The sequence below is a fragment of the Pinus tabuliformis genome, chromosome 8 (genome assembly GCF_031772625.1).
Source record: "Pinus tabuliformis cultivar Carrire ecotype Pingquan chromosome 8, CPIR1, whole genome shotgun sequence".
Lineage (NCBI taxonomy): Eukaryota > Viridiplantae > Streptophyta > Pinopsida > Pinales > Pinaceae > Pinus > Pinus tabuliformis.
The window spans coordinates 616,500,890-616,524,096 of NC_142294.1; the positions used below are offsets into that span (position 1 = coordinate 616,500,890).

Sequence of the window (23,207 nt, forward strand, 5' to 3'; positions counted from 1 at the left end):
GTAGATGACTCTACAACGTGAATATCGGTGGAAACCTCTGTAGAAGAATCTCCTGTCGGGTAATCAGGCAAGGTTATGATAGGAGAAGAATTCTTGGAAGACTTCTTCTTACTTTTAGTGTTAACCGTACCAATCATACCGTCAGCGGCATGAGATCCCGAAGGAGCTGCAGTGATTTGATTTGACTTGGGAAGATCGGGGATCTTTTCGTGTAACGTACCTGACTGAGTATATACCAAGTCAAGGTACTGTGCTTGGGCAATCACTTGCTCCTCAGTAACAACTCCGGCTTTAGCAACATCTTCAGTGATCCTTGGCAACAAAGAATTTACAAACCACTCAGCCAAGATTTGATCCGGAATAAATACCTTCACTAAACGTCGTCGACGTCTCCACTCATGAATATGATCTGAAATATATGTGGATGTCGATTATTTTAGCGAAGTTAACAATTTCGTGCCATTGTCATATCAGACTGGCAACTGGAAATGAGTTAAAAACGAGGTAGATAACTGACTAAAATTATAAAAAGTTCCTCGCAGTAACTCAATGTACCACTTGGCTGCGAGACCAATTAGAGTGCACTGAAAAAGTCTAAGACGGATCGAATCATCTGTGATGGAGTTAGACGCACACCAGAGGTGGTAAGTCATCACATGGCTCGACGGGTCCTCTCCAGATTTACCTTCGAACTTGGGAATGTCACTGGGCAACTTATTCAACATTGGCGGCCAAAACGGAAGATAATTAATCGGATCGTTCATTAGGCGCGACAAATCAAGTAAGTCCAAAGTTACGATAAATGGTCACTGCTGATTAGGATCCCTAAAACTCTGGGTCATGAGACCAGCCCCAGGAAGAGGATATCCAAGATAACTAGAAATAGGAATCGCATCCCGGATATTGTATCCTCCCGGAAAACTAGGATTAAGTGGATCGTACTAGGGTTGTTGAGGTTGTTGATAAGTGTACCCAGGATACGGTTGATACTGATAAACTGGCTGTTGGACAGCAGGACCGAATTGGTACTATCCCTGGTACGGTTGATAGGTGAATTTTGGTTGACTTGTGACAACCGTACTTAAACCAAGTTGTCCTATAGGCATCTGAACCATAGTTTGAATCGTGGATCGAGACGGTGGTAAAGATGTCTGAGGAGTAGATACAGGAACAGTAGAAACCGGGGCTGTCGATACTCCAAAAGTAGGTGGGGTAGATTGAACAGATGTTGCGGCAGTTGCAGCAGTCATTTGAGATGGAGTACGAGGCGTAGTAGGCCCAGATCGAGAAACTACCGAAGGTACAGAAGTTTGAATATTGGACTAGACTGGTTGCTAGGGTGAACCAGAAAGTAAGGGTTGTCCAGTTTGAGATGACAACTGTACATTTGGCTACAACACCTGCTGAGTTTGCGATGGATCCCACACTATGTTCATTTCGGGGTACTGACCCATAACAGCTTGAGAATATTGAGGACCATAACCAGGTTGAGGGTAGGATTGATAATTGAAAGGTACATTTCCCGTTCCTTGAACATAAGATTGACCTTGGGGTGGTTGGAAACCTTGGTGCGAGTACTGACCTTGGGTTAGATACCCCTGAGGCACGTACTGATACTGGGGTTGACCTTGAGGTATAAATTGATACTGGGGTTGACCTTGGGGTACATATTGAGTCTGGGGTTGACCTTGAGGAACGTATTGTACCGTAGGTACGTACTGTCCTTGAGGTTGCCCCCCAGATGCAAATTGTGTACCTTGAGGTTGGCCCCCAAGCGTTAATTGAGGCTGCCCCCCAGGCAGTAACTGGCCACCTTGAGGTTGAGAATTGGGAATAGAACCTGACATCATAAGAATGTCTTCTACGCTCAATGGCTTTGCACCATTGCTTCCAGTGAATAACCCTTGTTCAATGGGTTGAGGAGATGCTCCCGAAAAAGTACCAGAAAGTGACTGATACCCAGAGGAAACAAAAGGACCGCCGTACAAAAAAGATTCAGGCGATTGAGTAAACATGGACGACTGACCTGACATATTTACGGGAGTATAAAAACCTCTAGGATGATAAGGAGCACGAGGTGGTGAAAAACTTAACGCTGGGTTTTCCAAATAATTAGTCAAAGAAAGATACCAAGTAGTACTTCTAGGTGGACTGTAAAAAATTGATTCATGCTCCCTTAGATTAATAACAGGTTGATTTTCAGGGATAGGGATGCTTACTTCTTCTTCCGGAGCAAGCTCTTCAATAGCTATCAAACCAGAAGGAAGATTTTTGGTGATTACTCTTTCTACCCTAGGTGAATTAGGAGCACTAGAAGTTGGAGAGACAAACCCCGATGTTGGAGTAACAGGTTCAGATATCTCAGGTTCTTCACCTATATCACTAGTAGATGAAAAGCTACCAGCAAGTTCGGAAACCGAAATAGCTTCAGGATTATAGCCTGTTACTAGAGTTTGGTAATCAGGATGTACAACCAATGAAGACTCTCCTTCCTCAGGTGACCCAACTTTACTACCCCTAGGAGTTACGAGGACTTTCAAGCCTTCAAGCTGGCTCGGGACTTCTTCAGGAGGTTGGCCCCGAAGTCTACGGGACTTCCTCAGTAAATCAGCCACGGTTACAACCTTAGGAGACTGGCCCCGAAGTCTGCGGGACTGTCTTGGTAATTCAGCCACAGTTAAGAACTTTTGACTACTTCACACGCAAACAAAGTAAAATCTCAATGAAAACCACCTAAAGCCTGTAAAGAACCAAACAAATTTGAATCACACGCCTAAAGAATCTAGAGATCAAACACACACAAACAGTAACTTTCCGGACCGAAAACACTAGTTGGTGATGAAATCCAACATTGCAGAATTCAGCACAGAAATGGCGGTTGGAACAGTTACCCCGACAACCTGATTAATGAATAGACTGGACCAAGTTCCTCCATTTGACCGTATCGAGTGAAGTGAACCCCCCAGAAAATCCAAGTGAGTCTAGCCGACGTCTGCTCCAGGTACAGTGGGATCTTCCCACCACTGTCACCTTAGGAAGAATCCTAAAGAATATGGTCACTAAGGCTACCAACTGAGACAAATACACCTGGGGGAACAGTCTACGATCTGATATGCACGCAAGGGCAGAGTAGCAAGTTCAATCCCCTTGAAGGCTCCTTGACATAATCCATGGTTTACCAACAAGTGACCCCAGGCTCCTTGACAATGGTTAATCCGAGGTTTACCATTTTTAATACGTGAATATCTGGCATCGTTCCCAATGAGGAAGGATTGATTCCCACACTGGTTCAGACACAATCTCGTGCTTCTCCTTTAAGAGGAGCTTTCCCAGAGCATAAATGCAACAATTGGATTTCTTCCTACCACAAGATACAACTACTTGTTTGTTTTTAATGTCTTGGAGAGTTAATTACTCTCCTACTCCAAGACACTAGCCTAAGCTAAGTTGGTGTATCAGAGCCCTAGAAATAAAATGTTACTAGGTGAATTTTACTTTAAGCGTTAATTTTGGTGGTTGTTGTTTAAGTCAAGAGGTGGCGGAGATGAAACTTGTGGTGTAAAGACTCGACTCGAAATCACTAAAAGGACGCACCTAAGATGATTTAAACAATCTTTTCTCTTCGATGAACTTCTAAACTAAGAAAGAGTTTGAGAATGCAAATACTTTGTAAACACAAATCTTTCTCAATTAAACAAATTAAAAGAAGAGCTTTTCCTTTCCAAAGCACTCAAAACGAGACAACGAGCTATTTCACACAAATTTCCCTTTTCTTTTCAAAGCACTCAATCATTACAAAAAACAAACTTTTCCAAAAGATAATTTTTTTTTATTTTGTAAATAAAACACTCAACACTAATGAAAATGACTAACTTTGAGAGCTACAAACTATATAAAAAACTACTTGAAGTCAAAGCCTACTAAAATTCTTTTTGAGGATTTTTTACTTAGCTAAATGTGAGCTAAGGACTAATTTATGAAGAATCACAATTAGTCAAAAAACAACCAATCTTTCGTTTTCTGTTTTAAAAAATGAAAATTCCAAACTTTCAACTACAAGCTTTTCGAATTTTGAAATGAGAAAACTCAAAGTGGATTCCTCAACAGGGGGAGATTTCATAAATGGTCAGACTCATAAGAAGACTGGTAGACACCAAGGTAATGTGAGGTCCCTACGGCTTCTAAGCTCAGAGCCACTGCACAACCAAAAACGAAAAACAAACCCAACAAGCAAAATTCCTAGGAATTCCACCTAAAACCCTAATGCTAATGAAATTAAACCAAGGAAAGTTTTTGACAGGGAACTAGCAGGTCTGGGAAATGGCTAAAACCTATAAACAAATTCTAAACTGATAAAAAAGAGAAAAAATTTAAAAATTTTCAAAATTTTGACAGGGTACGCAGGCAACATATTTACACAGGTGCGTGCACGCTCTGTGCACAAAGCAAAAGTGCATACAGGTACGCACTGTGCCTAACTCAGTCGGTGCGTACCTCTCCCAAAAGTATGAAAAATGAAAACTAACTCAAAATTAACTAAATTCACCCAATCCCACAATCATCAAGTCAAAAACAGAACCAGAAAATACAGTTTCTCAGGTCAAAGTATAGACAAAGAAAACAATCAAGTCCCCAGTATGGTCACCATTTTGTCGCACGGAATGAGTCGATCTTGCGGACAAGATAGACCTTCCTAGAATCGAAAGAAGACCTAACGACAAGCAAACCAACCAGACACTATCTTTCTCTAAATATGATTCAATAAACAATAGCAAACAAGTGTTTTTAGGGCCTACCTTTGGTCCAACGCAAGCTTGTGGATGCCCTCGCTCCTTTGATCCAAATGAGCTCCTATTCGCGAATCTGCAAACATAAACAAGGCAAACAAATTAAATAGCACCTGAAAAACCAATTGCATAAAACATATTTAACATGAAAGTCAAGGAGTCCATGAAACAAATAACATAATATACTTGTTGAGAAAAATGAGTTTGACTGTATTAATTCAAAAGAAGAAGAACCTTACAACCTTTTCCTTGACGGTGTACAAGCTCCTCCCAGGGTCCAACAAGATGTCTTCTCTACTTTGACAAGTTTCACTCACTCTCCAATAGAACCAAGAGGTATGTGATCTCTCCTCTCAAGCTCAACCAAAGAGTCTTAATTTCACCAGCATTTACCCTCAAAATGTTCAGCTTCTAACCTCTCTAGTCCTCACCCCAATGCCTGTATTTATAGTGCAATGGAGGGAAGTTACTAGGTCCTCCTTCAAAGGGATAAAGCCCTCCTTCAAAGGGATAGCTCCTTTAGTCAAGGGATTAGTTCCTTCTCTTTTGGGATGCATGAACCACCTCAGAGCGAACAATCGACGTCAAAATTCCTTCTAGAAACTCTAGAATTAACCCAAAGTGAGTTTTTTAAGATAAAACTTGTGCCTTTTGACTTTCACAGGGGTCTGCACCTACACCGTTAGGAACAGAGAGAGTAGGTACACAGCTTTTGTACACAGAAGGTGTAGGACTGTAGGTGACCATGAGAGAAAGTGCGAAACCAGAGTTACATTGATATTTAATGTCTTTCTCCCACTTCTAAAGCTTGATTTGAAGAGCTGAGGTCTTAGACTTGCTTAGGAGGACAGTACAAGTGATGATAGACCCATACTGACTACAAATAATCATGGCAACGATATTTTTGTGTAACAGGCATGACCGCCCAACGTTTGTGTTGATGCACATATAAATGAATGATAAGCATACAATGGAGATGATGACTGAACAAGGAATATCACACATGAAAATAAGGAACAAAGCCAAAGAGTAGGGGCATGTGTCACTATGTGAAAATACAGCTAAAACAAAGTCACAGATAGGTAGGTAAGGCTCACCCAAGCAAGCCTGGACGTGTAGGAGTTATGGATCTCTATTAAGGGTTGGTTTTTAAATTTAACTAGTGCACTGCTTTGGAGTTTGTGGTTTTGTCACGATCTAAGGCTTGGATTGTGTAAAAGTTGTGTATTCTTTTACTTTTGGAAAATGGATCTGGTGACTTCCCAATCATTGTCAAATTGTTGTACACTATATTTTGAATTTGAATTCAATATAAAGGGGATGTTTTTTGTTGGGACTTCCCCCTCCCATGTATGTTATTTTGTACATGATCATGCCTTGTTGAAATATATTGTCAATGTCTATTTTTTTTTTCTGAGTTGGACTAATTCTATTAATCAAAATATGGTACAAGAAGATACATTCAAGAGAGACAGAAAACCGGCAATCGGAAATGATAGGACTATCAACCTCGGTTCCGGAGGAGAAGTGAAACAAGAAAGAAGCTACAACATATGGCTGGAAGCAAAAAGAGACTGACTTCTACCCAGAATGGGTAGAAGCCTCAACATGAAGCTTTTTTTCTTTCCTTTTTTTGACTTCGACCCAACTGTCGTGGGGTTAATGAGCAATAACAACTTGGAGATTGCGGTTCTCCATAGGGGAGCCCTCCTTTTCTGAGTTAGAGGAGGAGGTCAAATGGACGCATTTCTGAGCGGTGGCTGTATTGGAGAACTGTGTGAGACCATTGGTGGAAGGGACCACAGAATGAGGGGCTTGATCCTTTTCCGCATCGCTACCTTCATCTTCAGAGCTGGAGGAATCAGAATCCATGACTGGAGGTGGAGAGCAAGGAGCCCATCGTTTGGACTTGGGCTTGGAGAGGTTATCCTTATTCTTTTCTGCCAGGTGAGATGGGTAGGTGTTCTACAAATTCCCTAATTGGTGGCAATGGCGGCAATGGAATGCATTAGTTTCGTAATCCAGTGCCTGGGACTAGAAAAAGTCGTTTATCTTGAAATTGATTTGGTCTGGAAGTCCTTTGCTCAAATCTAACTCCACACATATTCTGGCATATGAGTAGAGACCTTTGGTTTCCCGCCAGTAATCTCCCATAATGAAACTACCCAAGGTGTTTCCTATAGCTCTATAGACATGAGTATGCCATAAGCGAGCAGGTAAGTTTGGAAGCCTGATCCATACAGGTGTCCTTGTAATGACTGCAATTGCTGGATCAAAATCTGGGAACCAAGGAGTCAAGAAGAGCCACGAAGTTCCCATGAACCAAGGGCCTTCTTCTAAGGCCTTTTCATAATTCTTGCTATTATCAAATAGAACAATGAGGTAACCTTTTGAACAGAAACTGATCTTACAATGATGAGTCCAGTTTGCATGGATCCATGCATAGAGATCCTGAGACCGCGGCCACAGTCCGTTAAATCTGCAAATGATTGCTCTTTCTACAAATTCTTGAAGTTGGGTTGCAATATCTTCATGGGTGATTTCAACAAAGGGAACTTCTTCTATCTTATCAACCAAAAAAGGCTTAAGTTTAAGGGCCTCCAGGGGTTTGGGGTTCTCAGAGTGTACTGCATCTTCGTATGAGAAGGGACGAGTAGAGGATGACTATCCCACTGCACTTCCTCTCAGATGAAGGGTTACCACCAAAGAGCTGTTCCTGGTAATGTTGTAAAAAGAGAGGGGAAGAAGCTCTTCAAGTTGTTTACCTTGAAAGAGAAGTCTCTGAAGGCCTAAAGGGATCCCAATTCGCAGTTCTAGATCCAGTTTGAGATCTAACAACAGATTTGAAGAACTGACCCATTGTAGGATGGTTCTGCCTATAGGTTGAGAAATTTGGATCTGAAAGGAGTCAAAGAAGTGCCTAGACCCAGTGCCAAGGCTTCTTGTGCTTCCTAGAGCAGATCTGCCATGGCGATTTTCCATCCGGGGTGTCAGACCTGCAAGATCTTGGCCGATTTGTCTATTGAGAGCCCGATCTGATTGATCAATGGCGGATCTGGGGTTTTTATACTTGATCAGATCAGCGACTTCACTCATAAATGCAGAAATAGTCGAACCCGCCATTGTGGAAGGCATTGAAGATGAAGCTGAAGACTCCTCCACAGGCTTGTCCCCATTATCCCCAGCCACTTTCACTTCCAAACTTTGAGCAGCAAGAATTGTTGCAGCATTAGAGGATCCATGGACTACAACCTTGTTGGGCCTCAAAATAGTCCCTATTTTCACTCCATTATTCACCAATATTTTCACATTTTACCTTCATGTCACCTCCATTCCACCTCCATATCATTACATTTACCTCATTATTGGGTTCTAACAATACTTTTCCAAAGTTTATTAATTCTTAACATTTCTAACTGAATTTATGGCTAAAACTTAGAAAATAATATGCTTAAACTTATACCTAACAATTAGCATGAGTTTGTTGACATGTGTAGCCACAAAGGAAGCTTCCAGGGCATCTTTATGTGGCCATGAATGATCAAATTCGAATTTGAAAAGATAAGCTTCATGGAGGAGATCATGGAGGATAGGGTTATGTGTCATCATTGGTTGAGAAATATGTGGGTTAAAGGAGAGAATAGTGGGTCTACATTTATGAGGTTGTTATCTTAGTTTTTGTATAAATAGGAGCACCTCCTCCATTCCAAAGGAGAGGACTCTTAGAGCATTGTATCCAATTGATGATGGAATAGAATAAGGCTTCATTTTTCATATATTTCCATTATGTAGTTTTAGATATAAATTGTGTGAATGTAGGATATGAATTTATGTAGTTTTAGATATAAGTTTTCTTAATGTAGTACATGGAATAATTTGTCTTGTTCTTAAGAGAATTGAGCTCACTCTAAAAGGATGAGAGAAACATGTTATTTCATATTAGATCTTGTTTCATTTCATTGTTTAGATGTTCAAGGATTTGATTGGTGAATGAGTTTTGAATTAAAATCTTATCAACATGTGAGAGAACAACCAAGGGTCTAAGTTACACTCTCTCTCTATTTGATTTGCATGATAATTAAAATTCATTCTTTTTCTTTTATGTTTCAAGTATCATATGAGGAGATACCAAGAGTCTAAGTTAGGCTCTCTCTCCAATGATTTATATGGTAATTGAAATTCATTCTTTTGTGTTTATGTTTCAAAGTTATTTCATTTCTTATGCTTATGAATGAATCCTAGTTTAGTTTGGATTAGTACATGAGAGGACAATCAAGAGACTAAGTTAGTCTCTCTCTCTACTTGAATCTAAACAATAACTAAGTTCATTCTCTTGTCTTTATTTCAAGTTTCTGGTTTTAGGAATGATTTCTCTATGATACTGTAGGGAAGGACAACCAGGACCTCCTTAGTTAGGAGCCTCTTCCCTTGCATATTATATTGAATCGTAAATAATTTAGTTAGACATAGGTTAGTTGCCTACTCCTGCATATATTGTGCTGGCATCATCACAAGCTTACGAGTTTCCCTGGTCGATAATTTATGCAGCAATTTAAGTCCAATAAATTGCCCAACATTTTGGCGCCGTTGCTGGGGATGGTGCTAAGGGATTAGGCATTAGAATTTAATTTAGTACTAGTAATTTTCTTTAGACAATAATTTGTGAAACCTGGTGACAGCAGGCTCTTCATAAAGCAGATTAATTTTGAGTTTTCTGATGTTTTAGTTTTAAATTTTGTCTTTTCAAAAACACCCCCCCTGCATGAATAAAAACAAATCAATCGATAAGTATGCTCTCTTCCTGCGCTTCGTGCGATCAGGAAGATCAAAAAGTCTATTGATTTTGTTCAAATAAAACTACTCTTGCTGGAGAACTAATTTGCAAAAAAAAAAAAAAAAACAATAAAGAATTTTGTGAATGAAAACAAAACATCTTTTAATTTTTAGATGAAATTTAGTTTTTATTTTAGAATTAAAAATTAAAAATTTTAATAATATATGTATCATATGTACATATTATTATTAGAAATAAAAATAAAAAAATAACCATTATTAAAAAAAAAAACTAAACTAACTTCATTATAGCTATTGTTTAATAGTAAATTTTAATAAAAAGAAAAAATTGTTGATTTTACAACTTTAAAAAAAAATTCAATTTAAATAACAAATTAAAAAACACATTTTTTAATTTGTTGTTTAACAAAAAAAATCTTAAGCAATAAATCAACTCAACATAAAAAATAAAAAATAATATGTTCTCATTTCTTTTTAAGATTTGTTGTATAAAAAAATAATAATAATAAGTACTTTAATTAAGTACTTCACGATAAAATGGAAATTTGCAGAGTCCTCCTCACTAATCGAAACATATTGAGTTTAAACTCTCCCAATTCGGGAATAGGCAGTTTGTATTCGTTTTGGATGAAGCAGCTCTTGGTCCATGTATTAGCGCTCCATTCCTCCACGAATGCAATCAGAGGCTGGCAGAACACCTGGTAAGCGCCCACCAAGTGAATGACAATGCAAATGTTGGCTATGTCCACAAGCCAGAATGGATTGTAGAATCCGAATCCCGTTAGGAGATTGCCAGGAGCATGGTTTCCAAATGCTGCATAACCAGCACAACCAACGGATAGGTAGAACACGGTGGTCACCAAAACGCCAATTAGCGATGCCTTCTTCATTGTCTTGTTCTCTGCTGGTGGAGATTTTACAGTGTCCTGTATCTCAATTAGAATCATTGAAAAGGAATAAGCAAATGCAATATTCCCAAGAGCTTGAAAGACAGTTCAGATTTTATCAACTGAGTTTTGGAAACCCGCGATCCCTACTCCTCCTAAGCTACCATGAGAATGGCCTCTCTCTGTGGCTTTGCCAATTCCTAGACCAAGTCCAATGAATGAATATGCAAGAGACATTACAGCTGCGACTGTTGACAACCACCAGATTTTGCTGAAATTAGGAATCTGGGAGAGCAACACTTGGACTGCTCCAAAAATGGCCATGTACAAATTGTTTGATATATGGCAAGGCGATTCCCTCCCTCTTTCGTGAAAACAGTCTGATCGCCCCATTGCCACCATGCTTATGGAAGCAGTGATGGTATATCCGATAGCTGTTCCCAACAGATTCAGGTACTGTACCATCCCGCATAGAAAGACCTTTTTCCCACCTAGAATGGCTGTGACGGCATCTGTATACGTATAGTTGCGCCTTCCAGTAACAGGATCAGGCGACCGGTAAGTTTCAGCGAGCAACATGGGGATGTGAGGCTCCATAAACCCCGCCAGCAAAGCATGGGGAGGCGAAGTATAGAAACTTGATGAACTCTTTGGGGATGTGAGGCTCCAAGCTGTGGTGAAGATGGAGCTGTCCAGCATTCTGATTTGCAAAGCCATACTGCAAGCAAGGTTTTATGCCACCAACAAATACGCAGAGCTCTGGTCACAACTCCATTTGCCTCCTCTATATTCAATTTAGTGATAAAAAAATTGGATTTGACTTATCTTTGAGAGATTTGGCATTTGCATTATCTCTTCTTGATTTTCTAGACAAAAAGCCAGATTTTTCATTGATCCTCGAGGATTTTGTGTGTTTTTTAGGGATATTAAAAGAAAATTCATTTAGTGTTAGTTTATTTTTAGAAATTTTCATTATTAGTTTTTAATAGAATTTGTTTTTTTATTACTTAAAAAAACAAAAATCTAAAAATAATCAACATAAATAATAAATTAAAAAAAAAAATGTTTTTAATTTGTTATAAATAATAAATTAAAAAAAAAATGTTTTTAATTTGTTATTTAAAACAAAACAAAATGTGTGTATTGATTAGATTTTATTTATAACTAAAAAAATTAACATAAATAATGAATTAAAAACCATTGTTTTTAATTTGTTATTTAAAAAAAAAAAAAAAACTCAAAAATAAACATAAATAATAAATTAAAAAAAGTTGTTTTTAATTTGTTATTTCAATCCAAATAAAAAATTTTGTTGTTTTTTATTTTATTTAAATAAAAATAAAAAAATTGTGTGTTGATTTATTTCATATTTTGATAATAAAAAAATCAAAACAATTTTTTATTTTTATTTTTAATAATAAAAAAAAAGATTTTCTTATTTTTATTGTATTTTTATAACAAAAAAAAAAAGAAGCTAACTTTAATTTAGTAATAGTTTTTTTTTATTAGGTTTTAACAAATAAAATTTTGTTGTTTTTCATTTAAAAATAAAAAAATATAAAATATTTCACTTAAATAATAAATTAAAAATATCTGTTTTTAATTTATTGTTTAATGAAATATCTAAAAAAATTATGTTTTCATTTAAAAGAAAAATCTAAAAAATTTTCACAAAATTCACACAGATTCGAAAAATAGGATACTTGGAAATAAATTTTAAAAATCAATTGGAGGATTCAATTCTCGATAGCATCAAGATGGCATAAACTCATCACATGATTCTTGTATGCTTTACAGAACAGAGTTGCGAAGCACATTCATGAGTTATCTGACAGGGAGTAGTATTTTACATGGTTATTTTGAAGAATGGATTGAAATTGATATCATGAATTGAGTTACATTCAACGCTTTGATTTTCTTTGATCTTTTTATTTGGTACGAAATTTTTGCGTAAGAATCATGAAGGATATGCGCAATTCTTCTTGAGCACACTTATGTTTTCTTTGTACCAAGTTTTTTTACAGGTTACAGGATATTCAAGTGATCATTCAGAAGATTACATTATGTGCACAATTGGTCTTCCAAAGACTAATTCATGAAAAAAAATTCTCAAGACAAATCCATCTCCACAACCACTCCTTCCACCTCCCTTTCTGAAAAGATTTTGCATCCCACCAATTGTACATCCATAAAGCATGATATTTCCATATCCATTTTTCACAGCAAGAGTTCTTATTCATCCAACATGCATTTTCCTTACATCCATCCATTTTCTTTGTCATTATCATTCCCCTTCATTTCCGCCAATAAAACCCTGCTTGAGTCAAAGTCCTAGAGTCTAAGTATCATTGAAAGAACACCTAGAGGCTTGCATGCCTTAATGGCAAGTACTCTTGCCAATGAACAATGGGAGAACATTAATATCCCTTGATCGTTGGATCTTGTAGGTGACTCGACTACGACAAATTTATTCGTACCTACAAAGATGTGTTAGGCATCCTGACTCCCATTGGAATCAATGGTGGGAGCTCTTGTGTTGGCTAGGGGCATTCATTAACGGCCACTAAGTCAACAACTTCTTGCTATGTTCGACATCGACACATTTAATCACATAGTAAGATTTGTGCCATTGAGCGTTGAAGACTTGAAGACCCATATTTTGTAGCAGATGAAGCCAATTTACATTCATTGTATTTCCATTCATTGTATACATTGTATTTCACTTGAGGACAAGTGAATAAATAAGGCTGGGAGGAAAATGTAACTTCTATATTTTGTATACCTTCCAAGCCTTATATGTTTTCAACCACATCCAGCAACAGATACAACTTTCAGCCATGATCAGCAGACTCCTCAGATTTTTCATCCAGCAGCAGAGGATCCAGCAGCCGATACAATAACACAGATTCATCTTTCATCCACAGCTTGAAGAAGCAGATTTAGAGCAGAATTGTGGCAGCTGCACATGCATGATTCATGCATGATTTTTCCAACCAAGTAAAGAAGACCATGAACAAAAGTTCTTGCAGCCACACGTGCACAACTCTCATCCATTTTGGAAGGGTAAGTTAAGGTATGATATTTTCTAACTTTTAACCATTAAATTCCTTGAAAAGTTAGAATAATAATTTTTGGAAAAACTTCACTTCCTTTTTCCTTGCTTTCCCCATTTCACATAATTTCCCAAATCATCCGTTTAAGGGGAAGGATACATCCACATTCATATATCACATTCATATAACATCCACATTCATATATCACATTCTTAACCCCACTTACCTTCAAGCTATATTCACTATTACATGAGCATACAAATAGCTTTGTCAAAAGTATTTAAAAGTTAATTGGATGCTAACAGAATCATGGTTGTTACACAAGAACCAACCATGGTGCATTCCAACAAAATGCCAACACAAGCATGGTTGTTACACAAGAACCAACCATGATGCATTCCAACAAAAATACTCTGCAATAAAAAGCACATTATCATTATGCAAAGGTCATACATTGAATGCAACAAACAAAATATGGTTGAAACACAAGAACCAACCAAGTTGTAATTCATCAAAAATGCTTTGCAAAAGTTAAGTAAATGATATCATGCAGAGTTCGAGCCAAAGCTCAAGTACCAAAACGTAATGTAATAGATTGCATGAGGACATGTAATACCATTGATTGCATGAGGACATGCAATATCTTGAGTTTGGGGGAGATGTTGGGCCTCAAAATAGTCCCTATTTTCACTCCATTATTCACCAATATTTTCACATTTTACCTTCATGTCACCTCCATATCATTACATTTACCTCATTATTGGGTTCTAACAATACTTTTCCAAAGTTTATTAATTCTTAACATTTCTAACTGAATTTATGGCTAAAACTTAGAAAATAATATGCTTAAACTTATACCTAACAATTAGCATGAGTTTGTTGACATGTGTAGGCACAAAGGAAGCTTCCAGGGCATCTTTATGTGGCCATGAATGATCAAATTCGAATTTGAAAAGATAAGCTTCATGGAGGAGGTCATGGAGGATAGGGTTATGTGTCATCATTGGTTGAGAAATATGTGGGTTAAAGGAGAGAATAGTGGGTCTACATTTATGAGGTTGTTATCTTAGTTTTTGTATAAATAGGAGCACCTCCTCCATTCCAAAGGAGAGGACTCTTAGAGCATTGTATCCAATTGATGATGGAATAGAATAAGGCTTCATTTTTCATATATTTCCATTATGTAGTTTTAGATATAAATTGTGTGAATGTAGGATATGAATTTATGTAGTTTTAGATATAAGTTTTCTTAATGTAGTACATGGAATAATTTGTCTTGTTCTTAAGAGAATTGAGCTCACTCTAAAAGGATGAGAGAAACATGTTATTTCATATTAGATCTTGTTTCATTTCATTATTTAGATGTTCAAGGATTTGATTGGTGAATGAGTTTTGAATTAAAATCTTATCAGCATGTGAGAGAACAACCAAGGGTCTAAGTTAGACTCTCTCTCTATTTGATTTGCATGATAATTAAAATTCATTCTTTTTCTCTTATATTTCAAGTATCATATGAGGAGATACCAAGAGTCTAAGTTAGGCTCTCTCTCCAATGATTTATATGGTAATTGAAATTCATTCTTTTGTGTTTATGTTTCAAAGTTATTTCATTTCTTATGCTTATGAATGAATCCTAGTTTAGTTTGGATTAGTACATGAGAGGACAATCAAGAGACTAAGTTAGTCTCTCTCTCTACTTGAATCTAAACAATAACTAAGTTCATTCTCTTGTCTTTATTTCAAGTTTCTGGTTTTAGGAATGATTTTTCTATGATACTGTAGGGAAGGACAACCAGGACCTCCTTAGTTAGGAGCCTCTTCCCTTGCATATTATATTGAATCGTAAATAATTTAGTTAAACATAGGTTAGTTGCCTACTCCTGGATATATTGTGCTAGCATCATCACAAGCTTACGAGTTTCCCTGGTCGATAATTTATGCAGCAATTTAAGTCCAATAAATTGCCCAACAAACCTCGTTCAGAGATGATTTCCACAAAGCTGGTCGAGAACCCTGATACCGCTCGAAATGTCTAGCAAAAGGCTGATCGAGGTGACTTCCCGAGAAGCTCGAAGCTAAGACCGAACTCCGTGAGTAGGCCCTGGCATTTGAAACCCTAACGTGATGCTGCTGACTGGCCTGAGAGCTTAATACTCCACTGCTATTGCCGTTGTTTGCTTCTACTAACAAAGGCGCAGTCGCTGACGCTGTGGGAATGGTCCCCATTCGTTTTTGGGAAGGAGATATTTTCCTACTCATTGACACCTCTCAAGCACCACTATTGTCAACGTTTATTGTCCTATATTGCTTTATTATTTTTGTTGATGTTTTTTTTCATATCACAAGTTGAATTGTTAATTGATGAATTAACTAAGAGTTAAAATATGAGAGTTTGGCTATTATGTTGGAATGATTTAGAATTTTTAATTGTACAAAGTTGATAGGTGATTTCATCAAGGCACATAGGTTAGAGAGATAGTATGAGATAATGTAGTTAAGTGTCTAGAAGTTAAATCTCAATTGTGCCACACGCTCAATGTGATCTAAGTGGTTCGACTATTGTGGGGTCGTGATAGACGGTATTAGAGAACATTTCGTCGAAGTGAAAGTTGTAGGTTGGGACAAGACAATGCACTTTGTGAGCAGTTGATGAGGCTCCAAGTCGAAGCTTGGAAGAATGTTTGGTTGAAGGAAGGGAAATGGCAAGATTGCTACTACCATGCTAACAGATTTCAATACTCTTTGGGTAAATTCATGTTGAAGGAAGGCGTAAGGGATACCCAATGGACCATTAGGATGGCTTATTCATGGGAAGTGAGAAGATAGTGGGACTATGATGAACTTGTGCATGTCTTGAATAACTTGAACCACAACAAAGAAAATATAGTGAGCTTGCAAAAGGACTTCGACACTCTCCTTGATAAATTGAAGAAGAATATCTTATTTGAAGAAGAACTATACCAGGATGATTGTAGATTAGAAGATCTTGTGAATTAGTGAGGTCACATAATATGATGTGGTACGCTCCCCCTGAGGCTATGCACCTCTCATGTACTACTAAATTCTTTCAAGAATAAGCATAAGGTGACCCATGGACTACAAAGAGGACTAAACTCAGAATCTCAAGAGGAAGTTGTAACATGCATAAAAACGCACATGATTGATATATGTGGATATAGGGTACAATATTATATTGATCATGCTATATCTATCCCCTGCATGAAATGTGACTCTACTCCATGCATTATATCTTCAACAAGTAAAAAAAAACTATCAAAAGCACTAGTGTACCTGAAGGTTCCTATCCTAGGCTTCCCATACTATTGATTAGATCTCTATATTCTACATCTACATCTAGATGTAACATGTCCGAAGTTGTGGCAGACATGACACTTTACATTATCTGTCAAAGGAGAAAAGGAATTTTGACTCCTCCGAAATCTACCAACATCAACTAGAGGAGAAAAAAATATTCTTGAAATGGGGCCTCCTCTCGGTCCTCTTCTGGGCTGATGAATGTGTTTCTTATTTCTTCCTTGTTTACTCTTGTTGCTACTATTTCCTACTATAGGCCTATTAAATTCAACATTGTTTTTCTTTCTTGCGTGAGAGATCAACTCTCCCTTTTGAAGGCCAATACTAGATCTGATCAAGGGATATCTTGGGCTACCAAGAAAAATTATCCTTGAAGTCCTTATTATTATTCTCCATCTTGAGTTGGCTTTTTTTTGTTGAAGTTGCTTCCTAAATAAGAAAACCTTGACCTCAAGCTTTTCAATTCAACTTTAACCTTCTTTTAGCTGATTGGCCTTCACATATTCAACTATCTTTGATTCTTCCAGCTAGAATTCCAAAATAATAACTTCTTTTTTGAGATTAGCCTCTCTTCATCACAGGTCTCTTTATTATGTCCATAGTTGATTCATATTCAACCTAAAGAAGAATCAATTTATTACATTAATCAACTTGACTACTTGACTCAACAAGGTTAATATTGGATCTATCTAAATCATAACTAAATCAACTCATATTTTTTTATACCTTCAGATATGTTTCATTAGAGCACACTAGGTTCTCCTAAGGCTTAATTTTCTAATTTGTCTTCATGATCATCTAAACCATTCACACAAGGGGGATCACACTCTTTATTATACAGATCCTTTTTCTTTTACTTCTTTCTCTTCTTCTCTCCATTTTTTTTGATATTGTTGTCTCCATAAAACACCTGCAATTTGTCCCAACTCTCCTTGTCATATTTTAGACCTGTTAGCTTCTCGTGATCTCCATTGTGGATATTCTCTTAAATCATGCACATTTCTTAAGCATCAGTTAAAACACTCTGGATATTATAGGATCATTTTCACAACCTTCACATACCAGTTTCCAAATGTCAAATCCATAATCCAATAACTAAGATATAACATTTTCTTGCCATACCTGGTACTTTTCAATAGTGAGGACAAATACTCGTTGAGGATTCACATTGAAAATAAAAAATAAAAATGTTTCACCTCGATATGCTTGGGTCATTGTTATGCTACACCTGAAAGCACTACTTTGATACCAATTTTTGAAATCTTGACACTATAGAGAAGGGTGGTGAATTAGTATTGTACTAATGGATTAATATTTTTACATTGTTTTCCTTTCTTAAAGAAACATTTATTCATTAATCAATTAGAAGCATGACATATGAGAAGATCTATACATAAACATGAACCATAAAAAATAGATCAACATAGATAAAAATGATATCAAAAACACATAGGGCCACCATCACACATGAGGACAATGTATATTAATTGGAAAACCAAACTGGGGAAAAACATCATTAGTTATTGCCTTCATTGTCTTCTTCTTACTATTAAAATATTTATTTTACATATTCGTGCACTACAACGCACCAATGTGTAAGCTACATCTTTCTATTCATGTGAGAAACATTTACTCAAGGCCAGTACCTATTTGAAATTTTCATATAACCATCTATTGGAAGTGAATACTCCCACTACTTTGCAGAACACCCCCTATTGGATGCTCCAACACCAAATAGTCTATCCAACCACCACTAGATGGAAGCTACCACTTCCAAGTTCTCAGGACACTACCTAAAGGATGCCACTAAAACCTAAATTTGCAAGCCACCACTTGACTCAGAGAAGGAATCAACCCTCAATCTCTTCTCATGGACCTTGTTTCACAATGTTTCATACTAGATTCACCTAGCTCAATACAAATACCATGGGCCATGTTTCATCCGATTTTGGAGCTGGACCCACATTTACTCTATCACTCATAAAACGAAATAGAAATTGACTCAAAAACTCAAGCTAAAACACTAACACATACATCATTTATGAAACACAGCTCTTAATTATACTCTCTCTCACTCATCAACAAAATTATAGACACCTCTTCATCAAACCCATAAAATATCACTCTTCCCTCAATACAAAACCTTGACTTAATACTCTACCCAACAATAAATAAAAATTATAGGGTTTATAGATAAGAATGCACAACAACATATTTACACCTCTCTAAACTCAAATTCAACACAACATGCTTCACACACTTTAACATAATAAGTAGCAATTCCATTATACAATGTTTTTACCCTATAACACAATCATATTAGAAATACAAAACCTAAGATCAATGGCATCGAGCACAACAATTAGCCACAATCAAAATTTAGCTAACATCCTTTGCTCATCATCTGCCTCATCCACATGCACTAGTATTTTTTCTATCGATAACTTAGATCTCAACTTTGTTATAGTTGTCTTTAATCACTATAAACCCACTAGCACCAATGCTGTTATGAAACCATCTCACAAAAAGATAGAAAAGAGAGATCAATGCCTTAGAATTTAGCCTCTTCTAGGGGGAAACCTCCTTTACATTACACAAATGAGCAATTCTTAGATGATTCAAATGAAAAAACCTCCTTTCTATATATAGGAGTCTATGGAGTCACGATATAACCAAGCTGACCTAACAATAATAATATAAAGCCACAAAAATAACAATAGAGGGATTCTATGGGGCACAATAATAAAAATATGGGGACAATAGGGGCACAACAATATTAATAAGGGATACAACTACAATAGTAATGGGGTAATCACTAGTATTATAGGGACCCAACATGCCCCTATCCTTCAAAAAAGTGTTGTCCTCAACGCTTGAGTAGTTATGGATGCTTCTGTATAAAATTCTCATCCTCACATGTGGAATCTTCAGCGGATAAGTTCTTCCACTTGATAAGATACTCCGAAATTGATTGATTTTGTAACTGTCGAGTTCTTGTTTCTGTGACTGATTCTCGTTCCAATATAATTTTTCCCTCCTCGTCAAGTTCTGGAAATATTGTTTAAACTGGGAGCTTGTCACCTATAACCTTATTTAAACATGAAACATGGAAAACTGGGTGCCATCAAGAAGCTACAGGAAGCTCCAATTTGTATGCCATAGTACCAATCTTTTGCAACACCTTGTACGGACCATAATAATTTGGTGATAATTCATTATCCTTCTTAGCTTGCTTGAGGGACATTTGCTTATATGGTTGTAGCCGTAGGAATACCCAATCACCTACGTCAAAACTTCTTTCACTGTGATGTTGATTTGCTTGTTGTTTCATTCTATTCTGTGCCAACACAAGGTTATCCTTTAAGAGTTGGAGGACTTGCTATTGATGTTCGATTTGATGTTCAACTGCTTGAACCTTAGAATTTTCTCTTAAATATGATGTGATGGATGGTGGCTGATATCCATAAAGTGCCATAAATGGGGTCATTTTTGTTGCTGTATGGAAGGAAGTGTTATACCACCATTCAGCAAGAGGCAACCCTTTGACCCATTGTGTCTGTTTATCAGATACAAAGCAACGAAGATATCCTTCCAAACATTTGTTTAATATCTCAATTTACCCATCAGATTGAGGATGATAAGATGAGCTATGAGCTAACTAAGTACCAAGACAAGAAAAGAATTCTGTCGAAAAATTTCCAGTGAAAATGGGATCTCTGTCACTTACAATAATCTTTGGGTTTCCATGTAGCTTTTGAATTGTTTCCATAAATGCAGTAGAAACTGTATTGGCTTTAAATGGATGTGATAATGTTGGCTTTAAATGGATGTGATAATGCACAAAAGTGTGCATACATTGTAAGTTTGTCAACTACCACCATGATGACACTCTTTCCCTCAAACTTGGGTAAACCTGTGATAAAATCCATTGAAACCTCCTCCCAACATTGGCTTGGAATGGATAAAGGTTGTAATAGACCCGGTGTCTTAATTGTTTCAACTTTATTTTGTTGGCAAACCAAAAATTCCGCCACAAACTTTTGAATATCTGATTTAAGGCCCTCCCAAAAATATTTCTTCTTAACCCTGTGATAAGTTTTTAAAAATCCTGAGTGCCCTCCTAAGGGAGAAGTGTGCAATTCCATAAGAATCTTTTGTTTTAGCTGGGAATTCTTACAGAGGTGTAAGTGATCTTTGTACCATAACAAATCATTTTGCCAGCTAAATGTATCAGACGTACTGGAGTCTTGTTGTAACTTTCGAATAAGTGCCCACACTTCTTTGTCATTCTTCCATTCCTCCCTTGCTTCGTTTATCCAATCTAGTTGGATAATAGAAATGGCACACAACAATGCTTCCACATCCTCATCCTTTCTTGAGAGTGCATCTGCCACCACATTTTTCTTCCCTTTTTTGTAGATGATTTCAAAGTCATAACCCAACATCTTTGTGACACACTTTTGTTTCTCTTCAGAGGATAATCTTTGTTCTAAAGAGTATTTAAGGCTATCATGATCTGTTTTTACCTTGAAGTTCCTTCCCATTAGGTGGGGTCACCATTTCTTAAGTGCATGGAGTATTGCCAACATTTCCTTCTTATAAATAGCTTTGTGAAAATGTTCCCTTGATTGGACGACTTTCAAAAGAAATGGTTCTTTCATCTTGCATTAAAACAACACCAATTCCATTTCCTGAAGCATCACATTCCACAATAAAGGTTTTTGTGAAGTCTGGTGTAGCTAAGACCGGTGCTTGGCACATTGCCTCTTTAAGATGCTCGAAGGCCTTTGTTGCTTCTGGAGTCCATGAAAATGCATCTTTCTTCAATAATGTTGTTAGAGGTGCTACTATTCTCCCATAATTATTAACAAGCTTGCGATAATACCTTGTCAACTCGAGAAATCCTCACAGATGCTTTATGGATGTTGTGATTTTCCATTCCTTAATTTCCTTAATTTTTCTAGGGTCTACCTTAACTCCTTCGTGAGATACAATATGAACTAGATATTCCACCTCTTGTACTCCAAAGAAACATTTGGATCTTTTTGCATATAATTGTTTCTCCTCCAATAGTTGTAGCACCTTGTCAACATGTTCAACATGATCCTTCCAAGACTTGCTGTAGATTAGTATATCATCAAAAAATACTAACACAAATTTTCTAAGGAATGGTTTGAAAATGGAATTCATCAAACCTTGAAATGTTGAAGGTGCAATGGTAAGGCCAAAAGGCATGACCAAAAATTCATAATGACCCTCATGAGTTCTAAATGTTGTTTTCGGAATGTCTTCAATCTTCATTTTGATTTGATGATATCCTGAATGAAGATCCAACTTGGTGAAGTAAATTGATCCATGCAATTCATCCAGTAATTCATCAATGACAGGAATGGGAAACTTATCTTTAATAGTGAGCTTGTTGAGCTTCCTATAATCCGGACACATGTGCCATGACCCATATTTCTTGTGCACCAATACTACTGGAGCAGAGAAAGAACTTTGACTCGGTTGAATTATACCATCCTCTAGCATTTCTGCAACCATAAGTTCAATTTCACTCTTTTGGGCATAGGGATATCTGTACGGCCTGATGTTTGGAGGAACACTTCCTGGAATCAGATGAATAGCATGACCATGATCATGAATAGGTGGGAGACCTTTGGGAGTGTCAAATACCCTGGAATGATTGTCCAAGACTTTTTGGAGATTTGGAGAAATAGATGATTCCAATGTGGAAACATCTGGCAAACATAATTATGCAATTACACCTCTTTGTTGCTTTTTTAGAAGCTTTTTCATACTGTTAGAGTTGATTATCTTTCCTGGCTTCCCTGGAATACCCCTTAATTCAACATCCTTTCCTTCCATAGAAAATTTCATGAAAGGTTCTTGAAAATTAAAAGCTATTGTACCCAAGGATTGTAGCCATTGGACTCATACTACAACATCAACACCTCCCATTGGAATGGAAAGCATTGGGCTAGTCAATACATATTCTCCCATGGATAGCTTGATATTATGGCACTTTACAGAGCAACTTATTGTTCCTCCATTTGAAATCATCACTTGACACTCCGGTGTTGGATATAAGAAGCAATTCAATTCTTTTGCTACCTTATAATGAATAAAATTGTGGGTACTTCCTGCATCAATCAACACTATTACCTTTTTCTTCTTGATTTTTCCTTCTATCTTTATGGTTTGAGGAGTGGTAATTCCCACCAATCCATTACAAGATATGATCAGATTCATTTCTTCTTTATCTAGGCTTTGTTCCTGGAGTATATCCTCTTATTTTGACCTTTCTTGCTCCTTTTCTTCTTCCTCTTCACAATCTATGTAGAATAATTCCTTCTCAGCACACTTATGAC

The 23,207-nt window shown here is 36.9% G+C and overlaps 1 pseudogene; it reads right to left on the reverse strand.

Annotated features, from left to right (window-relative positions):
- Positions 1 to 10,108: 10,108 nt before the first annotated feature.
- Positions 10,109 to 11,185, reverse strand: LOC149237007 (amino acid permease 3 pseudogene; annotated as a pseudogene).
- Between the last annotated feature and the right edge of the window lie 12,022 nt (positions 11,186 to 23,207).